The sequence below is a fragment of the Peromyscus californicus genome, unplaced genomic scaffold (genome assembly GCF_007827085.1).
Source record: "Peromyscus californicus insignis strain IS unplaced genomic scaffold, ASM782708v3 Scaffold_4__1_contigs__length_199733344, whole genome shotgun sequence".
Classification (NCBI taxonomy): domain Eukaryota; kingdom Metazoa; phylum Chordata; class Mammalia; order Rodentia; family Cricetidae; genus Peromyscus; species Peromyscus californicus.
Window position 1 is genome coordinate 36,411,783 of NW_026294562.1, and position 20,623 is coordinate 36,432,405.

At 42.3% G+C, this 20,623-nt stretch overlaps 1 pseudogene; it reads left to right on the forward strand.

The window, feature by feature from the left end:
* Positions 1–1,433: 1,433 nt before the first annotated feature.
* On the forward strand, positions 1,434–20,315 carry LOC128095395 (60S ribosomal protein L17-like; annotated as a pseudogene).
* The last annotated feature ends 308 nt before the right edge of the window (positions 20,316–20,623 follow it).

Sequence of the window (20,623 nt, forward strand, 5' to 3'; positions counted from 1 at the left end):
GAATAAACGGAGAGAAGAAGGTCCAGAACACAGGCAATCTTAACTCTGCTCTTTGTTGCCGTGGTGTGAGATTCACTCAGACCCTCCCAACCATGATGGACTGACATCTTGAAACCACGAGTAAACATAAATAAGCTCTCCTTTTAAGTCAGTCTTTGCCTGTTTGAGTTATAGTTATGAGAAGCACACATTTAACACCGGACAAAAACAGGATTTGAACTCACATGTGCTCAGTCCACAGAGCAGACTCCTAGACTTCAGTAGGGGACTCATCTGTAGATGCCATGAACATTGCCAACTCTTAACCCACACTCTTAAGCCCCTAATAGGCAAAGTTACTCAGCAACTGCCTGCCAGGCCTTGGGAAAATTTTCTCTCCTACGTCACTTGCTTCTTCCCAGGGTCATTCCATTCACAGCAGCACCTTCCATTGATTTTATAGAGAAGGCTGCAGAAAAGCATCAACAGAAGACAGCACCTGGAAGCTTAAGGAGGACAGAGTACACCTCGCTCTGTTCCTGTTAAGGAGATGAATCCAGGTACTGGAGGTTCCAGCTATAAAGCTTTAGACTCTCCATGCCAGTACCTTCCTTTTTCTTAAGACTTGGTGCATTTTCTTAGGTTCGATGTCAAATGACTGGTAGAATATCAAATCACTTTAAAACATATGAGACTTGGCCAATATAGCTAGGCGGTAATTTATAGGTCACGCAGGAACTGTTTAGGCAGTTGGGACAGATTTGTTTCATTTAAGCTAGGGACACTATGCTAATATGGTGTGCTTTTCCTAATCACATACCCTAGTTACATTTCCTAGGTGGTTTGACAAATCAGGGCTACCCCTAGTTTTGCGCTTCTAAAAAGTAGATCCTCGAAGGGGAATTCCATTTAGAATTTCCTAATGTCTCTGCTAATCTCTTAGCAGCTGCAAAAAAAAAAAAAAAAAATTAGAGTCGATCAAACTAAAATGATTGTACTGGAATGATACAATTTTTAACTTCTGCAAGGAACACAATCAGTACTCCTTCAAATTGCTTTTCTACTCATCTTGCTAGCTTAATAGAGTTGCCAATTATTATTCACACTGCCTGTGAAACATGTGAATGTTTCCTTAGGAGGGTGGAAACTTTTGATTTGTTGTTTGAAAATGTTATGATTCTCCTCACTGCATAATGTACAGGCCCCTGTCCCATACTTCTGCTGGCATCCATTGGCTAATATACTCACTCCCTCATTGCTCAAGTAAGTGTTTAAGTCACTTCCACACTGACCTCAGATGCACCCCTCAACAGATGACAGCACTTTTTAAGTCTTTTCCTATCGTCCTGTGGTGGCCCCAGCATTTTGATCATCAACAGCTCCAATATTTATTCATTCACTTTAACCTCTGCCTCTTCGCTGAATGGAAACCTCATTCAAAACCTCATCCAGACATGACCACAGCACCTGTGTGTACGCAGAAACCTCCTGACGTTGATTTGGATCCTGACTGCCTGGCCAGTGATGAATTTACAACTATCAAACCCAAGCAGAGCTTGAAGTACAAATTGGGAGTGATCTGTGAGGAGTGGGTGAATTCATCCAGACCCTCTGAAGACAGCTCCTAACGTATATTTCTGCCTAACATGTAAGGTCATGAAGGTTTGTGTTGTGGGGGGTGTTTTTTTTACTTCATTTGATGGAGTTTTATTTGGGCAGGGGTTAGGATTAATCTTTTGTATACCAGGCTAGCCTTAAATTCAATATGTAGCTGAGGATAGCCCATGCTCCTGCCTCCACTTTTCTACTGCTGGGTGTCCAGACATGTACCACCATACTCAGTGCTAAGCAATGGTTCAAGAGGGAGGCATTACTGATACACTGTGGGCAAGGCCTGTGAGCAAAATGGACCCAGCCTAGAATCGACAGAAAAAGACCTACATTCTGCTGCAGCAGATTCTCTCGTAGCTCCAGAAGTCAGAGAGCAGACCTAAAGTCCTCCAGGAACCCAGAAATGCCACCACGTGAGAGGCAAGAAAGCCCCTACCTTTAAAACAAAGCTTTAAAGACCCTACGTGAGTCTTCAAGCACTAAAATGTACCAAGCCTGCCACATGCACAGCTTCTGCAATGACTGTCTTATGTCTAAAACGCTTAGGATTTTTTACTATCTGTAACCTGGATTAGGGCAATTCCCCAGTCTCCTTATAGATCAATAATGCAGGTCAAACACAAAGTCACCAGAGGTAGATGGACCAAGTAACTAAGCAACGGACAGGAAGCTAATATTCCTGTCTTGATTCTTACTAACAACAGCAGAACTTAGAGCCTTTCATTGCTGATGACTGGGGTTAAAAAGAGATATCCTAAACTTATTCAAATGCTAAAAATACCATCCTATTACTCAAAGTGACTTACATTTGTAGAAGCAAAAAGACTTCAGAAAGCGTTAGTGAAACCTGTTCAGTTCAAATGAACTACTTTTCAATTGACCAAAGCCACACAGGTTTCCTGCTTTGACGTTAAGCAACAGTTAAGCAAGACTTAAGAAGAGCAGAGAACCAATAAGGACCTGTCCTTGGGAAAGAATGGGTTTGAAAACCTAAAGTGACAAGTTGGATTTCAAGGCAGACAACCAGCAGTCAGCAGAACCTGAAAATGGAAAGGACATTGCCAGCGTGGTGGGGTAAGAACTCAGTCCCTCTGGTCTGGATTTAACTAGTGATATATGGATTGGTTGGAAACCAGCAGTGTGGTGAGAGAATCACCCTTACAACTCATGGAGTACTAGACCAGTGTGAAAGCCTGCAGCTGGTTCATTTAGCCCTATCTTTGCTCAAATGAGGAAGCTGGGGCTTAGGGAATAAAGGGGACTGACTTGTGCACATTTCATATGGCCATTGAGGAGAGCGGGACACACAATCCAAATCCCCATTGCCCTGCAAAGCCCCCATTAAGGTAGTGATTCTTGTTGTATGGTTGGGGTGTGTGTCTCTGCGTGTGTTGAGTTGTGGCACATGTACACATGAGTGAGCATGCTTGGAAAAGCTGGAAGTTGACCCTGGTGGACATCTTCCTCTATCACTTTCCACCATATTTTTTGAGACAGGTTCTTTTGCTGAATCTAGAGCTCACCAAGTCAGCAAGACTAGTTGACCATCAAGCCCCAGGGATCCTCCCTCCCTGGTGCTGGGGTTAGAGGTGTCTGCCTTTTTATAGTGTTGGGGATCCAAACTCAGATCTTCATGCTTGCCCTGACTTAGCCATCTCTCCAACCCCTGGTTTCTTTATTAGGTGTTTGTTCATTTGAGACAGGGTCTTACTGTGTAAACCAGGCTGGTCTCAAACTCCTGGCAGTCCCTGTGCCTCAACCTCTTGAGTACTGTTATTACAAGTGCACGTGGATATTTCTGGAGTAAGGGAAATTCTAAGATTGGATCAAGAAGCCAGATCTTCGGATGCAAAAGAAAATATGAGGAGGACACCATTGTTTTTCTATATATACTTTCTTTGTGGAAGATCTTGATGAAAGCTGGGACAGTCAGTCATTTCCTAGTAATATTAGACATCTGGGGTAAGGAAGAGAAGAAAATACAGGACTGAGAGAAAATAAGCACATTTAGATTTCAACTTTTCACTTGAAGCAACAATCCACATAGAAGTAATATGTTTATTATGAATGTGTAAGCACACACATGGGGGCATAGGAAACATGACTTTGCCATGTGAAATAGAAAATCCACCACACTTTCTGCGTTTTCATATGTTGTCATACCTGTGACTATGTTACCATTTCGAGGAGTTCTGTACCAAAAATCCTGCTATCCATCTGTCCATGCTGGTTATAATTACAATGAGACTGGTGATACCCACAAGGTGTGAGTAATGAAAGGCCTCTGCTATCTTAGTGGAGAGCCTGGGAACCACTGCTCAGATTCTTAAATAAATGTTTCAGGGAACAGCTTGCCATCCTCTGAAAGTATAGACCTCTTTGAGTCTGATCTCAATTAAAAACGTTGACATTTTGTTCATCATAGGGAGTTTGGGGACATTCCATTTTTTTCAACAAGATACTAAAATATTATGTATCTTGATCACTTGAGTGGAATTGTGTCCACTCAAGCCTTATGCTCAAGTCAAGTGCCCTACTTGCCTACCCAAGTTCTGCTGTTAGTCCTCCATTAAGGCACGTGACACAGAGGGTATCTACCTGTCATAGAAGACACATAAAGTATGAAGCTTTGTCTCTCCTGTAGGCTCTAAGCCCATAGGAGATGTCAGTTTTCACAGCAGCTCTGACTGTAAACCGAGAACAGAAAATGGCCATGTTGGCAGATGTGAAGAGACCAAGAAAGGCTGAATCCCCTGTGGAAACAATTTAGAGAGATGTGCTCAGGAACTGGGGATGGGAAGAGATGAGTGAAGAGGGGTTCTCGAGAAGAACATAGACCTGCATGAGTCTAGAATTAAGCAAGTCCTTAAGAGGTACAAAGGAAGAAAAAAACAAGGAAAGAAAGGAAGGAACATGATAATGAACAGATAAAAACAACAAGAAGAAAGAGAAAAGATAGTATGGCAGTTGAGACCGACACTGGAAATCTTGGGAGAACATTAGGAATTTATAAGCATCTACATCCAAATATGAGCAACTCAGAATATAGAGAAATGTCTTCTGATTATTTCTCTTCAATCCATCTGCCACTGAAACTGCCAGCCACTGGGTGGGAGTGGGTGCTCTGTCCACTGGGTGGGAGTGGGTGCCCCAAGCTCTTCATTGGCCTTGGCCTTAATTAAACAGGTTCTCACTTGACCTTTGGACTGCTCTATAGAATTTTTTGTCTATAGAATTCTCTGCCACAAAGGCCATTTTAACAGTCCTGGCAAGCAAAGAATAACCGTGTATGTAAGGAGTGTGACCCTGAAAATGAAAAGGAAAGGCAGTTCGGCAGCTCCCTTTACATTTGAGTTAGTAACAAGCCACTGAGATAACACAGTAAAATAATAATGCATTATGCTTTCAGTTCAGTGCTTTTGTATGGAATATGTGTAAAATAAAAACATTAAAATATTAAATAAAAATTCTAACTGTTCTTCCAACTATTTTTTTTTTGTAATACAATTCAGTCCTACATATCAGCCACGGATTCCCTTGTTCTCCCCCCTCCCGCCCCCCCCTCACCTTCCCCCCAGCCCACCCCCCATTCCCACCTCCTCCAGGGCAAAGCCTCCCCCGCAGACTGAGATCAACCTGGTAGACTCAGTCCAGGCAGATCCAGTCCCCTCCTCCCAGGCCGAGCCAAGCGACCCTGCATCCAACTATGTATTTTTATCATGTCTAACAGTGAAGATGCATTTTTAGAAGACATCAAATTTTTTACAAAAATGCACCCATATCTATCTACCAAACTCATTAATAAAATGTGACTTTATATGATTCATATTGCTTTTGTAGAATTTTTTCACTTATCTTTTTTATTTTATCTTAGTTTTTTAACTTATTACAATAGTAATGTTTTGGCTAATCTGTTGGGAAAGACTAACATTAGCTTTAGCTCTCTCTCTCTCTCTCTCTCTCTCTCTCTCTCTCTCTCTCTCTCTCTCTTTATTATAAGCATGACTTTACTTTCTAAGAATCAGTTTATATTACATGAAATCACATGGTCATTTGAACAAAGCCTTAAGTCATTGGCATAACAAAAGCAAATCTTCAACACTGGGTGACAACACATGTAGGCATCTGGAGTCACAAAACCCACAAAGACTATTTTTACAGACTAAAAAATTTAGAAGCAAACAAATAGGAAAGAGTTAGATTACTTTTTTATGCAAAATTCAAAAATTGGTATATGTTTCCTAAAAGTAAAACATGACATGAATGGAAATTTAGAAATCAAATACTCAATTAATATGACTCTTTAATAACTCATTACTTAAACTAGCATTTTCCATCACAGTAACTCATTCACATCTCTTTTTATTTGTTTTTATATTTCAACTAAAGTTTCCCTTCCCTCCTCTCCTTCAAGTCTCCCCCCGCTTCTCTGCCCCCATCCACTCCTTCTCTGTTTCTCTTCAGAAAAAGGCAGGTCTCCCACAGCTATCAACCAGCCATGGTCTATCAAGTTACAGTAAGACTAGACACCTCCTCTCCTATTAAGGCTGGATGAGGCAACCTGGTAGGGGGGAAAGGGCCCCCAAAGCAGGCAACAGAGTCAGAGACAGCCCCTGTTCCCACTGTTAGGAGTCCCACAAGAAGACCAAGCTACACAGCTCTTTAATTATATAATTTCTCCAGCTAACAGACTGAAATTTTCAGTCCATTTTGATGTAAGCACCCTTAACAATCTAAGGCATAAAATTATGAATGAAAGATAAATACATATTCTGTACATTTTGGTCTTTTTTAACATTAGCTTATTATAGACACTTACTAGAGATTAAAACACTCAATATAGTTGGGCAGTGTTGGCACAGGTCTTTAATCCCAGCACTTGAGAGGCAGAGGCAGGCAGATCTCTGGATTTCTGAATTCTAGTCTAGGCCAGCCTGGTCTACAGATTGCGTTCCAGGATAGCCAGGGCTACACAGAGAAACCATCCTGAAAAAAGTTGCACGTGTGTTGTGTTGCGTGTGTATAAATGTATATATAAATGTATACATGGATATATAAATGATGCAGGCAATTTATTTAATGACAAAAAATGAGCATAAAAGATGGTTTGGATGAATGAAAAAATCTCATAAGAGAACTGAGCAATAACTGAATCTCTCCATATTGTCTGCTGCCCGAAAATGGCAACAAACAAATTAACACAAGCCCCACAGGTTTTTATTGAGTGATTAGAATGGGCAGCAGGCAGTTTACATCTGTCAGCAAACACTCAGGTCCAGATCCACAGCAGTCTTACAGAATGTTTGCCCACACCTTGGTAGAAAAACTGTTGGATTCCACCTTGTAATTCCAACTCATTTGCTTCTCTGACTCAGTTTCTTCCAGAATCAAATGAAAAGTTTGAACCGATCAGGCATATAGGGGACAAGTAAAGATCTTGAGACTTCCTTTCCCAAAGAAAGAGGGGAGCCGCTGCTTTTCTGACATCAGTCACTGACCCACTGCGTGTCTGCACCCCACTCTGCCAGGTTCTCAACTTTACAGGAGCATCTAGAAACTACAGCCGAAAGTGAGGTCTCCTACCTTTGGATTGGCTAGCAGTAAATTAAGTTGTTACAGGAAAAAAAAAAAAAGAAAGAAAGAAATATTAAATTAAACTGCTTTTAACCAAGAAAGTGTCACAGGGGTCAGTCTGTCCATCCTCATTCACAAGACATCAGTTAAAGAGGAGTGGTAGCCTGAGAGAAATAGAAAATGAGATGAGCCTCCACTCATCCAGCTTGTGAGAATATGCAGGAGTTCAGTGAAGAAGGGATAGGCTGTCCAACAAATGGTGTGGAGAACAACTGACTATTCCTGTGAGGAAAAATAAACCTTGATACTTCAGATCATACACAAATTTCAAATGCATATAGACATTAATATGATGTCTGAATTATAAAACTATGAGTCAACAATGAGGAAAACCATCGCCATTACAACTTTGGAGTGAATCTCAAAATAAGTATTCAAAGTTGACAAAGATAGAAAAAAAAAACATTAGATGACTGTCCAGGCTGCCAGCTGTCTCTGTCTACTCTTGCAAGATTCCCAAAAGTTGCTTGCATCCATCTTCCATTTCTCAGGTACCATTATATTCCTTCTCAGGTTTTATATATATATTATATATATAATATATATATATAATATATATATAATCTTAGATAGAACATATTAAGTATTAGATTCAGGTTCTTTAGGATAGGACACCTTTTGGAATGATCTTTGTAACATGCCATTTACCTACGCTCTAGACTTCTCTGGATTTTAGTATGTGTTTCTTGCTTGATATTGTTCGCATTGATTGTAGTTCCATCTTATCTAGGTCATTATCCCTCAATACTCCTGGACAATATTTGATAACCATTCCTTTGTATATAGTCTTGTATTAGGTTAGAACCTTCTTATTTAGACAAGAGGGGGAGATGTAGCGGGTAGCCATTCCAGCTTTGATCTGGAAGTTCCAACCCCCATTAAGGCTTCGGTAACTGTCACGCCTACAAGGCGAGACCAAGAGAAGGCCCTGAAGACCCGAGATCTGGATGCACTGGCTCTCTTGGTTCCTGGACCCTGGACGTTGGAGGTAGACTGAGCAGAGTTCTCCAGAGAACACGGCCGGACTGCACTACGTCTTTCCCAGACCCTGCAACCTACCTATCCCTTCACTTGTAAGTTATGCCACTAAATAAACCTCCCTTTTAACTACGTGGAGTGGCCTTAATAATTTCACCAATACTTCATGATTTTAGAAAATATACAATAACCTATAATGAACTAAACCAGGTGTAGTGGTGCATGCCTTTAATCCTAGCACTCGAGCTCTGTGAATTCAAGGCCAGCCTGGTCTACATAGTAAGCTCCAGGACAGCCAAAGCTACTTTGTGAGACCTTCTCTAAAATAGAGAAAGAGGGAGGGAGGGAGGGAGGGAGGGAGGGAGGGAGGGAGGGAGGGAGGGACAGAGAAAGAGAGAGAGAGAGAGAGAGAGAGAGAGAGAGAGAGAGAGAGAGAGAGAGATTGAGAGAGAGAGAGAGAGAGAGAGAGAGAGAGAGAGAGAGAGAGAGAGAGAGAGAGAGAGAGAGACTAAAACTCAGGGTTTGTCTGGAGGGGCTGAAATAGGATTACAAAGAGGCATGAAAACTTTTGGTGCTGAGTATGCTAATTATCTTGACTACAACAGTGGCTTCACCAGTGTGTGCTTTTATCCAAATGATAGATTTCATAGGTGAACACCTATGTCCAAACACTTCAAACTGTTCAATGACTTACACTTCATTATGTGTCGTTATGCCTTAAGATTTGCTCATTCTCATCCTCTCTCCCTTCTCTCTCTCTCTCTCTCTCTCTCTCTCTCTCTCTCTCTCTCTCTCTCTCTCTGCAAACAATACCCAATTAAAGGCAAAAATGCAGCATGTGGGCTTCTACTTCTCAGATTCCATGTTTGAAGGCATCTGGAGTCACTTTCTTTGAAATTAAGCCAAGACCACAGCTAACATTCCATTTCTATAGATAGTGATGTTACAAGGGAGAAGCCCTAGGAAATGCTTGCAGTTGAAAACCTGGATATATGGGATGTATTAGCATATATAATTATTAGATGTTTATAGTGCTATGTCATTGTTTACAAAACCACGTGTCCATTTTCAGCAGACTCTTACCCCTTGCTATTAGGCAAGGCCTGGCAGTACTCAAGACAGGAGAAGGTGCTAAGCTACCTCATGCTGCATTCCAGGACAATGAAATCTCTCTCTCAAAAGAAAGAAGGATTACAGTGGGAGGGATCCTCCTGCAATGGCCTCCCATTAGTACCAACCCTGAACACCGCTGGGTTCAGAACTTTGTCCACTCGACAGCTTCATCCTCATTTTTCTCAGGATGTTATAGAAACCTCACTGACACTGATGTTTGCATACACTGACAGGGCCACGTCATAGGCCACAGACAGACACACTCCCAAGCCTGTCTGCATAGATAGTCACCATGTCTCTGTTCTGTGTGAGCACTTAAAAGACATAAGACACACAGGTGTGCAGACTTGCCTCTTTTCCTTATATAAGTTCATGGAAATGGGAGTACCTCTCGTTCTTGAGCAGTTTTCCAGGTTTAAGGGAAACTGCCCAGGGAACACAGAAGCAGACGTGAATGGCTGTCTGGTTCTCTTGTCGTTACCCTCCCCACCAGTGTCAGTTTTCACTTGCCATCAGATAAGCCACATGGGGATGGAGCTGATAGCGGCCAGTTTTGCTGCTGCAGGCATATTTCATGGCAGACTGTGACATGAAAGGGGGTCTGAGGAATGTCACTTGTTCTGTGTCAAAACAATGTGATAAAGAGCTCTACTGTTGATGGGTCACCCTCATTTTGGTCAACTTGAGGTAGATGGGGTCCCATAAGACCCCGCTCTGGAATGTTGTTCAGGTGCGAAAAGGCACCGCTTGCAGGCCGGGTGCTTTCCTTTTCCTCTTTAGTTTGTTATTTTTCAAAATATTGCTGGTGGCATAAAAACACGGACATGGAACAGTTTTCATTGATCAAATTACGGTTTGAATAGGTGGCTTCTATACCTTGTTTGTGAATGTCGGACAAGTGCCTAATAGGAGAAGTAAACACCACTTCCCCACAATTGTTCACAGTCTGCTCCGTATTGGTTAATTACTGCTGGGCTGAAGCGCTCTAATGCTGGTGCTGAACAGTCCATTTGATAGCTGACAATTTCACAACGCTGATCACTACCTTTAAACGGGTAATTAGGGAAGAGGCCATTTTCCCCATTATGGCACGTTGAAGAAAACTGACCCAAGAGCACATGGCTATTAAGGCAAGTGGGAAGACCTCTCAAGAATTCCACAATCGCACTGTAAGCAGACTCCCCCCTGTTTTAAAGGAGGAAATGAACCTTTACTTTGCATGTGTACTACAGCTGCAGATGAGTACTGGGGCTGGCCAGATGGCAGAGTAGGTAAGGCCTCACAAGTATGAGGACCTGAGGAGTGGTCCTGAAAACCCACATAAAAAATCCATGTATTTAAAGTCTCAGTGCTGGGGAGTCACATGTGGGCAAGTCCCTGGAGCTGGCTGACCAGATAGCCTAGACTAGTTGGCAAATTCCAGGACAATGTGAGATCCTGTCTCAAACAAAATTAGAATGTGTCTGAGGACTGATACCCAAGGTTGTCCTCTGACCTCTACATTCATGTACATACATGTGCATCCCCCCATATGCACATATAACCACAGACATTCACACATACAAATACATATAGCATTAAATTAAAATTCATAATGAATGTTTGGGACATTTATATAAAAATATAGCAAAACCACATGAATGTTAAATGCAAATTAGCAGAATTGTTAATCCAATAAATTAAAGAATTTCTCTAACAAGGAAATCTAACTTCAAAGAACATACTTGATATTACAATGAAGACAGGAATTTAATAAATATTCTGGTAAAAACAAATAAGTCTTAGCTCTTGAAGAAACAAAATATGTCTAATATTCATGTGCCACTTATTATGTGCTAAGTGCTACACTCTATCTTTTTATACAACTCATTCAGAACTCAAGACTATGCCATGAGGTAGGTACTGTTATTAGCCTGGGTCTCTGACAGTACCAGAGGGGTAGATCCACAGAAGCAGTCCAGAAAAGTTGAATTAATATCTTTGTCTGATCTTTTCCCCCATTTTTCCATGATTTAGAAGACAGGGCCTATGGGGGTAGTAAGACTGAAAGAACTGGTATAGTCTTTACTTTCCTGTATTATCTGGTACCTATCAGCATTGGTAAAAGTCATTGCCAATGGCCTATTTTTCTTACAAATGCCTCCTGATATCCACCCATATATTTTATACCACATGGTATAGAATGTGAATAAGTAAGAACTGTCTGTAGACAGAATGCCTGTGGCATGCAGGCAAGCTTGTAGATGTCCACTAGTCTAAAACTGAACAAATCTGCACGCTTACTAACAAACACATGGGCTGAACTTAAGGTCAGCCACTCTCTTTCAATACACAGTACTTGGTTTTATAAGAGCATATGGATTGTCTTACAAGTTTCACCATGACGCCGTAGCTATAAAGCACTTAACCTCATCTGTAATTTGATGGTACAATCAGGTTAAGAAGTACCAGCAGTTGAGTTTTGGAAAAATATTGAAAAATCCTTCAAGGTTCTATAGCAGCACAACTAAAAGAACTTTGAACTTACAACATCATCTGCCAAAGCCTCCTTTTTAAGAACTATTATTGTTTTAAATATTTATTTACTTCTATGTATATGCATACGTACTTGTGTAAGTTTATGGAGACCATGTACATGCAGAGACCTGCAGATTGACAGGCAGTTGGGATCCAAAATTTGGGTGCTGAGAACTGAACTCTGGTCCTCTACAAAAGCAGTAAGCACTCCTAACCACTGAGCCATCTCTCCAATCCTACAACTATCTTTTTTTTTTTTTTTTTGGTTTTTTGAGACAGAGTTTTGTGGTGGTATTTTACTTGTACTGAAATGTGATTTTAATTGTATGTTAATAAATAAAGTTGCCTGGGGGTCAGAGCTATTAGAGCCATAGCAAGGCCGGGCGGTGGTGGCACACGCCTTTAATCCCAGTACTTGGGAGGCAGAGGCAGGCAGATCTCTGTTGACCTGCCACACGGGTGCTGGGAACCAAACCCAGGTCCTCAGCAAGAGCAGAAAAAAAAAAAAAAAAAAAAAAACAGAGATCCGCCTGCCTCTGCCTCCCGAGTACTGGGATTAAAGGCGTGTGCCACCACCGCCCGGCCTTGCTATGGCTCTAATAGCTCTGACCCCCAGGCAACTTTATTTATTTATTAACATACAATTAAAATCACATTTCAGTACAAGTAAAATACCACCACAGAGTTTCTCTGTGTAGCTTTTGGAAGCCTGTCCTGGAACTCACTTTGTAGACCAGACTGGCCTCAAACCCACAGAGATTCACCTGCCTCTGCCTCCTGAGTGCTGGGATTAAAGGCGTGCGCCACCACTACCCAGCCACAACTATCATTCTTAAATGAACAAAGATTTCTCAATGCTTTAAAATCAGAACATGAAAAAGCATGACTTACAAACCTGTAAGCCTGATTTCCAATTTCTGTGTCCACTGTTGATTCCACTAAAGTTTGTAGCCTCCTCAAAGTTCGGAAGTGGGATTTTAATCTTATAAAGAAATGAACTGTTTCCAAAGTGCCCCTTTGGAGTCTGTCCTTTTTACCGGCTTTGGAGTTAACTATGTTTTCTCCAACTTCCCATTCCTCCTTTAAACTCTGGGGCTCTGTGCAGCCACTGAGACCCACTTGGGGGTCATGACTCCATCATGGATTGGAGTCATCTGGGGTCTTTCTCTCTATGTGCTGTTCTTCTGGGAAAGATGAGGATGGCAGATTAAGCCAGCCTTTGTCTGTAGAAGAATCTCATCTGACATTTATGACTTCTGGGGTAGAGCAAGCCCAGGGCACAGAGCACATGCAGATGTGCAGAGCTCCTATGGAAAAGTGCGGTTGCTAGGGCAATTATTATGACAGTGTCCACAAATCCCAGACATCTTTGCCATCTAAGAAGGTGACAGAAAAGGACTCTCTAGACAGAGGTCGCCTCCTCCCCTCCATTCAGCATCTGGCCCATCAGCTCTCTAAGCGTTCTAGCAAAAACAGCTCATGACAGCAGCAGGAAGTGTCCAGGAAGCTTCCAGAACTTGCCATGAGGCAGGTGAGGTGGAAGAGGGGCCACTGACCCCTCCCAGCTATACAGGGAGCCTCTCCACAACCCCCAGGGAGAAGACATAAAGCCTGTGTAAACAAAGATTCTTCTGGAAAAGTCAAGCGGATTGGCATTGCGGGAACAGGGCTCAGGGTTCCTCTGTAGCTATATAAGTGCTGATTAATTGCATAATATTCCGCTCTGAGCTGGTGCTGCCTTCCAGCCTGCAAGACCCCACAGCTGCTTCGCTTGGCTCCAGGCGTTTATGACTTTATTCTGAACAAATCTTGAACATTCTCATTTGATTTTCCCCAACTCAACTTTGCAACTCAAAATTTGTTTTAGATTTTACAGTCCTTTTTCAATCCGCCCCCCACCCCCCACCCACCATTTTTTTTCCCTTCCCCTTCTTCCAGCTCTGGTTTTGGAATTTGAGTAGATTTATTTTATCTTATTTTTTTTTTTTTTTTTTTTTTAGGCCGAAGCAGATTTTGTGATGGCAAAGAAAGGAAGTTTGCAAACGGAAAAGGAAGAGGGAACAGCCGAGGAGCTAGGTAAGTCAGGGCAGTTTGCTAACTTCCCATGTCCCCTCAGAACAAGCTAAAACCTAATACTATATAAATATTGAAGTACACAGTAGAGGCAAAATATTCAATAAACATTTGCTGTGAATAGAGGCATTAGGGGAAGCTTAGGCCCCGCCTGAATTCCCATGAAATTTGTAAATATTTCTTTCGTTTGTTCCCCATTTACAATTAGTTGCGGTCAAGCTGATCAAAGCCAGAAGGGGCCTGCTGCCTGTGAACCCGCATCCCTCACAATGACATCCACAAAGCAGAATGAAATATGGAATATCAGGTTTCCACGGATGTATGAACTTGTAAAAAATCTGAAAGAATAGGAGGCTTTTCACACTGAGTAATGTGAAACATTTGGTGCAGATTGGAGGCTTGTGAAGACGGAAAGAGAGCTCCAGAGTCCCCAGATGCTGGCCCCAAACATACCAGGGTCTTCCCTGGGCATCCAGAGTCTCCCAGCTGTGCAGAGGACCTGGTGCAGAAGCCCCTCAGAGGAAGGAGAGCAGGCCCCATGCTCCACCCAGGAAGAGAGTTGGCCAGAATGTTCTGCTGGCCCAACTGGCCTCTCCAACTCCCTCTCTGGGCTTCAGCATTAATGAGTATGTACCCAACTCCAGCAGGCATTCAAACCTCTTTCAATTCATGCATTTACATGCCATTTTCAAGCAGACAGATGTTGGCGTTTACCAAGAAAGCACAATTGTATGCCACAAAACAGCTCTCAGTCAACAACAAAAAAAAACCACAGGTGGTCGGTCCCAAAGACCACATAGTTGGGTGGTACTGTGGCCATCTCACTCTGGGATGTGTTTACAAAATGCTAAAGCTGCCTAAAGCCACATTTCTCAGTGTTTTCTCTGTTGTTGAGCAACACGAAGCTGTGCTTGGCTCACATCGTCTCATATTTTACAAAGTGAATACAGAAGGACGTACCATCCTGGGGCCTCGGAGACCACACGACTCGGTCCCTCCCTTCTCCCTCTCTGCCTCCTTGCTTTTCACTGTCAGCTAGAGCTGGACCATCCGTTTTGGCTAATTTGGGGTGTCTGAACTGTTTCCTGTATTTTTCCCAGCTGCCAGTTCATCACGGAGGGAGCTAAGAAGGAACACGGAAGTTTAGCCAGGTTTACATTCTTTCACCTCCACACGTGCAGAAGGCCATGAGGCAATGTCTCCTCCGTGTACTAGGAAACTGAGCAGCCGCCAGCACTGATAGTATCAAAAAGGTCATTTACCAAGGACTTCCTCCATCCAATGCTGGCTGTGGCTGCGCACTCCCTGCTCATTTTGAAAAGGACAACCTGCCCACCTCTTAGTACTCAGCCCTCCCCTCACCCAAAGGAGCTGCCATTCAAATGTTTCTCCTCCCTATATTTCTGAGGTGGACAAACTTTGTTCAGAGTACATTCTAGAACCAAACACCAGGAAGAAGGGAAACGCCAAGCCTCACAGATGGGGCAGGGGTAGTTGGGAAGGTTAAAAATCACAGGGAAGCTGAGAGGGGTAGGTGTGAAGGAAGGACAGGTAGGGCTCAGGGCTCAGGGGTAGAGTACCTGCCGAGCATCCATAAGGCTTTGCAAGAAGAAAACTATGAGAAAAGGGGGGAAGGGAGGAAAAAGGGAAACAGAGAAGGGAGGAGAAGAAAGAAGAGGATAAGGGAGGGGAGAAGGGAGGGAGAGGAGAGTGGAAAGGGAGTACAGAAGAACTGTGCAAACACCTCCCCCGCCTTTCCCCCTCCAGTTCTCCACCCTCATTAACTCAGTAAAAGCGCTAGAGGAAGATCCAGTAGCCTGTGCAAACAGCAGATGACCTCAAGGGTGCAGAGAAGTCACCTTTGATCTAAAAGCCACTGTATGACACCAAGCTCTTCTTTCAGGGGAAGTATGTGAAAGGCTGCATAGACATTGTCCTAATGCTACCAGAAGGAAAACGAGCTGGCAGGGTGGACAGAAACAATCCTCAGTACTGGAAGGTGTCCAACAAATCGAGTAGGGAGAAACCTGGTGTAACCTGGGGTGGAGGTCTTCAGCTAGAAAGTCAGATCATCCTAGAGTCTTCAGGGTCCCTGGGCAGAGCAGGAGAAGCTTCCAATAATCAACAGAGTCTCCAAAGGCACATGGAACAAGCAGCTGGGTCACAAACCATTTGAAATGTCATGAGTTGGGATCAAGTGAATGGGGGCTGATAGCCTGGAAGAGGGGTGTGGGCAACAGAAACCTATGGCTGCAGGTTCTGGGGAAATCAAAGCGGGGCTTGGTGAAGTCAGCCTGAGAAAATGTACATCTTCACCGGAATGTGGGTGATTCTAGGCTCTCTGGGCATTGGCATCTGGCCCATGCCAGCAAGAGAAGTTGCTGTTGTAACTGTTTTTTAGTGCTTACCCACCATCCTTTCCAAGAAACAATTGTGAACATATCCCAGAAACTACCAATGTTGGTTGCAACCCACTCTTCATATAAGAGGACATCATCACGGGCTGCTGGTAATGGACAGTGTTTAGTATTTGTACATGTATCCCTAAACATATATATTTGTTAACATTTGATTTATAATCATGGGATTATGACAATACTATTTTCCTAATACCTTGTTTTATTCAGCATTATGTTCATCTGGTTGGTCCTTGCTGATGTACATAAATGTTCCTTGATGTTCGTGGCTGTGTAACATTCTAATGGGTGACCACAGCACACATTTTTATTTACAGATATGTGTGTATGTATTTTGTATGTATATACATACGAATGTATGTATGCCACATGTGTGCAGATGCCACAGAGGTCAAAAGAGATTGCTGGTTCTTCTAAAGATGGAGTTAACAGGCAGGTGTGAGTTATCTAACGGGAGTGTTGGGAATTGGTATGAGATCATCTAGAACAGTACCTGCTCCTAACTGCTGAGTTACCTCTCCAGCCTAAACACATTTTTATTGATGCAAAAATAAAATATTTATATATTACATGTAACTAATGTATATAATGGATAAATATGTTACATGTTTTGAGAGTTCCTCCATCTCGACGTCTCAGTCAATCCCAAATGTTTACTAGTAACTGATGTGAAATGGTTGGCTTTAATTTGCATTCCCCCAGGTAACAATGAATTGACCACCAATTTGCCATGCAAAATCGATTCTCTAAAAGTCATCTCATTTGTCCATTTTTTCCCTCTCATGTCATTTCTCTTGCTTCCTAGTAAGCAGTAGCTTATTTATCCAGATAACATTTCCTTTGTTGTTATTTGTTTGCATTAGGTTTGTGGTTTTTAAGTTTTGAGCAGGGTCTCTCTACGAAGCCCGAACCAGCCTCAAGCTCATTCCTTCCGCCTTGACCTCCTGAGTGCTGGCATGGTAGGTCTGCAACACTATCCTGGCTTTACGGGACTTCAGTGAACAGAAATTCTAACTGTAGACTACACCAAGCAGTATTTCCTTCTGTAGGCCATGCTTGCTTAGTCCTTCCTTACCCTTATGCTGTGAGAATACTCATCTGCTTAATATCAATGCATGCTATAATCTTGCCTATCCATTAGGTTCTGAGACTATCACCTATTTAATATCAATGCATGTTATAATCTTGCCTGTCATTAGTGTCTGATGATTATTACCTGTTTAATATCAATGCATTTATAATCTCGCCTGTTCAGTAGGTCCTGAGTGTTATCACTTATTTAATCTCGATGCATGTCATAATCTTGCCTGTCCATTAGGTTCTGAAGATTGGTACCTATTTCATCTCAATGTATATTATAATCTTGTCTGTCCACTAAGATCCTTAGGAGACAACCTTTAAATTTTGCAGGTGAGTGCATGCACATGGAGCCCTGAAGTTGATGACAATCATCTTCTTTCATCATTCGTCACTTCACTCACTGAAGCAGGGTCTCTTACCAACCCCAGAGCATGCTAATTCTGCCTTATCTAGCTAGCCAGATTGCTCCCATGATTCCCTGTCTTTGCCTCCCAAGTATTGGGACTTCAGGCAACCACCATGCCTGCTCAGCTTTTTACATAGGTTCTAGGTTCCAAACTCCAGCCCTCAGCTCTTGAACAGTAAGCACTTTATCCATTAAACCATCTCCCCAATCCAAAATTTATTTCTTAGTATGAGTGCATCAAGTGTCTTTCTTTTTTTTTTTCCTTTTCTTTTTTTTTTTTTTTTTTTTTTTTTTTTGGTTTTTTGAGACAGGGTTTCTCTGTGTAGCTTTGCACCTTTCCCGAAACTCACTCTATAGCCCAGGCTGGCCTTGAACTCACAGAGATCCACATGGCTCTGCCTCCTGAGTGCTGGGATTAAAGGTGTGCACCACCACTGCCCAGCTAAGTATCTTTTATTTTTCAGTAGAAAACCAATTTTCTCCATACTGTTTGTTAAAAAAAAAATACATGTAGAGCAAAGGGAACATGCATCGCTTGTTGGTGAGAGTACAAACTTGTATAGCTACTATGGAAATCACTATGATGGTTCCTCAGCAAGACGAGAATTGATCTACCTCAAGATCCAGCTATACCACTCTAGGACATATAGCCAAAGGATGTTCATCCTACCACAGAGATACTTGCTCAATCATGTTCATTGCTGCTCTATTCATAATAGCCAGAAATTGAAAACAATCTAGATATTCTTCAGTATAAGAATGAATAAAGAACATGTGGGGTACATTTACACAGTGGAGTATTACTCAGCCATTAATAAAATGAAATCATGAAATTTGCAGGTAGTAGATAGAACTAGAAAAAAATCATCCAAAATGAGTTAACCATGACCCAGAAAGACAAATATGGTGTGTATTCACTAATAGGTGGATATTAGCTGTTAAGTCCATGATAACCAAGCTGCAGCCCATAGAACCACAGAGGTTAGATATAGAATAAAGTGCTTTGGGGACAGACAGATCTCCCTAGGAAAAGGAAATAGAATAGATAGTTATGGATGGATGGGAGGGCTAACACAGGAGGATCAAGTGGAAAGAGGAAGGAAAGAATGGAAAGAGGGAGAGAATACAGGGAGAGACAGCTGAAATTAAGGACCATTTGAGAGGTAGTATGGAAATCTAATACAGTAGAAGCTTCCAAAAATATAGACATATCTGAAGGCCATCTAAATGAAATTGCTAAATAATGGAAACAGAGCCCCAACAGGACATCTCTGATGACTAAATGAAGCTTCTAGTACCAGGATTTGGTTACATCTAATTGAGTTGTTGGCCAAAGGGGTTCCATGGAAACCCAAAAACAACTCAGGCTGTTGCCAAGACTATAGGTTGCTTTCCACAAGCTGATGGCAAGGCCCCAGTGCTGAGGACAACAGCTACACAACTCATCGAACATGGAGAAGTTGAGCAGGTACCTACATACATGAGCCTTCACACCTACATGCTAGTGTTTGGGGTACAGGAAGGCACTCTGCTTGCTGCCAAAAGAGAAATGTAAACACCACCATAGCCACAAACCCTTTGATCTAAAATAATATTCTGCCTGTAAGGTATGCTAGGGTGAGAGAGCAAAAAGCTTGTGAGAGTAACCAACCAATATCCGATTTGATTGAAGGCCCACTCTATGAAACTACTCAGGCCCTCAAGGGTATGCATATCCAAAAGCCACTAAGTATCTAAAAGATGTCACTTTAAAGAAGTAGTGTGTACTGTTCCAGCAGTATAATGGTGGAGATAGTAGGTGCACCCAGGCCAAACCGTGGGGCTGGACACAGGGTTGGTGGCCAAAATGAGTGCTGAATTTTTGCCGTGCATGATTAAAAATGCAGGGAATGCTGGGGTTAAAGGTGTGTGCCACCACCGCCACCTGGCTAAAATTTATTTATTTTTATTTTATGTGCATTGGTATTTTGCCCTGGGTGTCCAGTCCCCTGGAACTGGAGTTATAGACAGTTATGAGCTGCCATGTGGGTGCTGGGAATTGAACCCAGGTCCTCTAAAAGAGCAACCAGTGCCGGGCAGTGGTGGCGCACGCCTTTAATCCCAGCACTCAGGAGGCAGAGCCAGGCGGATCTCTGTGAGTTCGAGGCCAGCCTGGGCTACAGAGTGAGTTCCAGGAAAGGCGCAAAGCTACACAGAGAAATCCTGTCTCGAAAAACAAAACAAAACAAAAATGCAGAGTGATGTTGAACTTCTGGGTTTAGATGCAGATTCTCTAGTCACTGAACATATCCAGTGAACAAAGACCTAAGATTCTCCGACGAACCTATGGAGCTCATGGCCAGATTAACCCACACATCAGTTCCCTGTTCCACATCGAGATGATCCTCACTGAAAAGGAACAAACTGTTCCAAAGTAAGAAAAGGAGGTTGCACAGAAGAAAAAGATATCCCAGAAAAAAACCCCGAAGAAACCAATACCTATGGCACAGGAACAAATAAATAAATAATGCAGCTATAATGCAGCTAAAAGTAAAAAAAAAAAAAAAAAAAAAAAAAAAAAAATTCTCAACTGTAGTGAGTGCACAGACCTGTGGTTAGTTTCATTTAATTTTTATATAAGCATAGTTACCTAACTCTTCATATTTCTGGATTCATTGGGATTTCCTTATAGATCCTGGCTCTGTGTACTTCATGTGGATCATAATTCCCTTTCTTCCTTTCCAATGTTCATGTGAGCTTCATTTCTTTTCTCCTCACCTTGGTTGGGAATTTCAAAAAAATGAATGGAGTGCTGATAAGTCAGCTTTGTCTCATT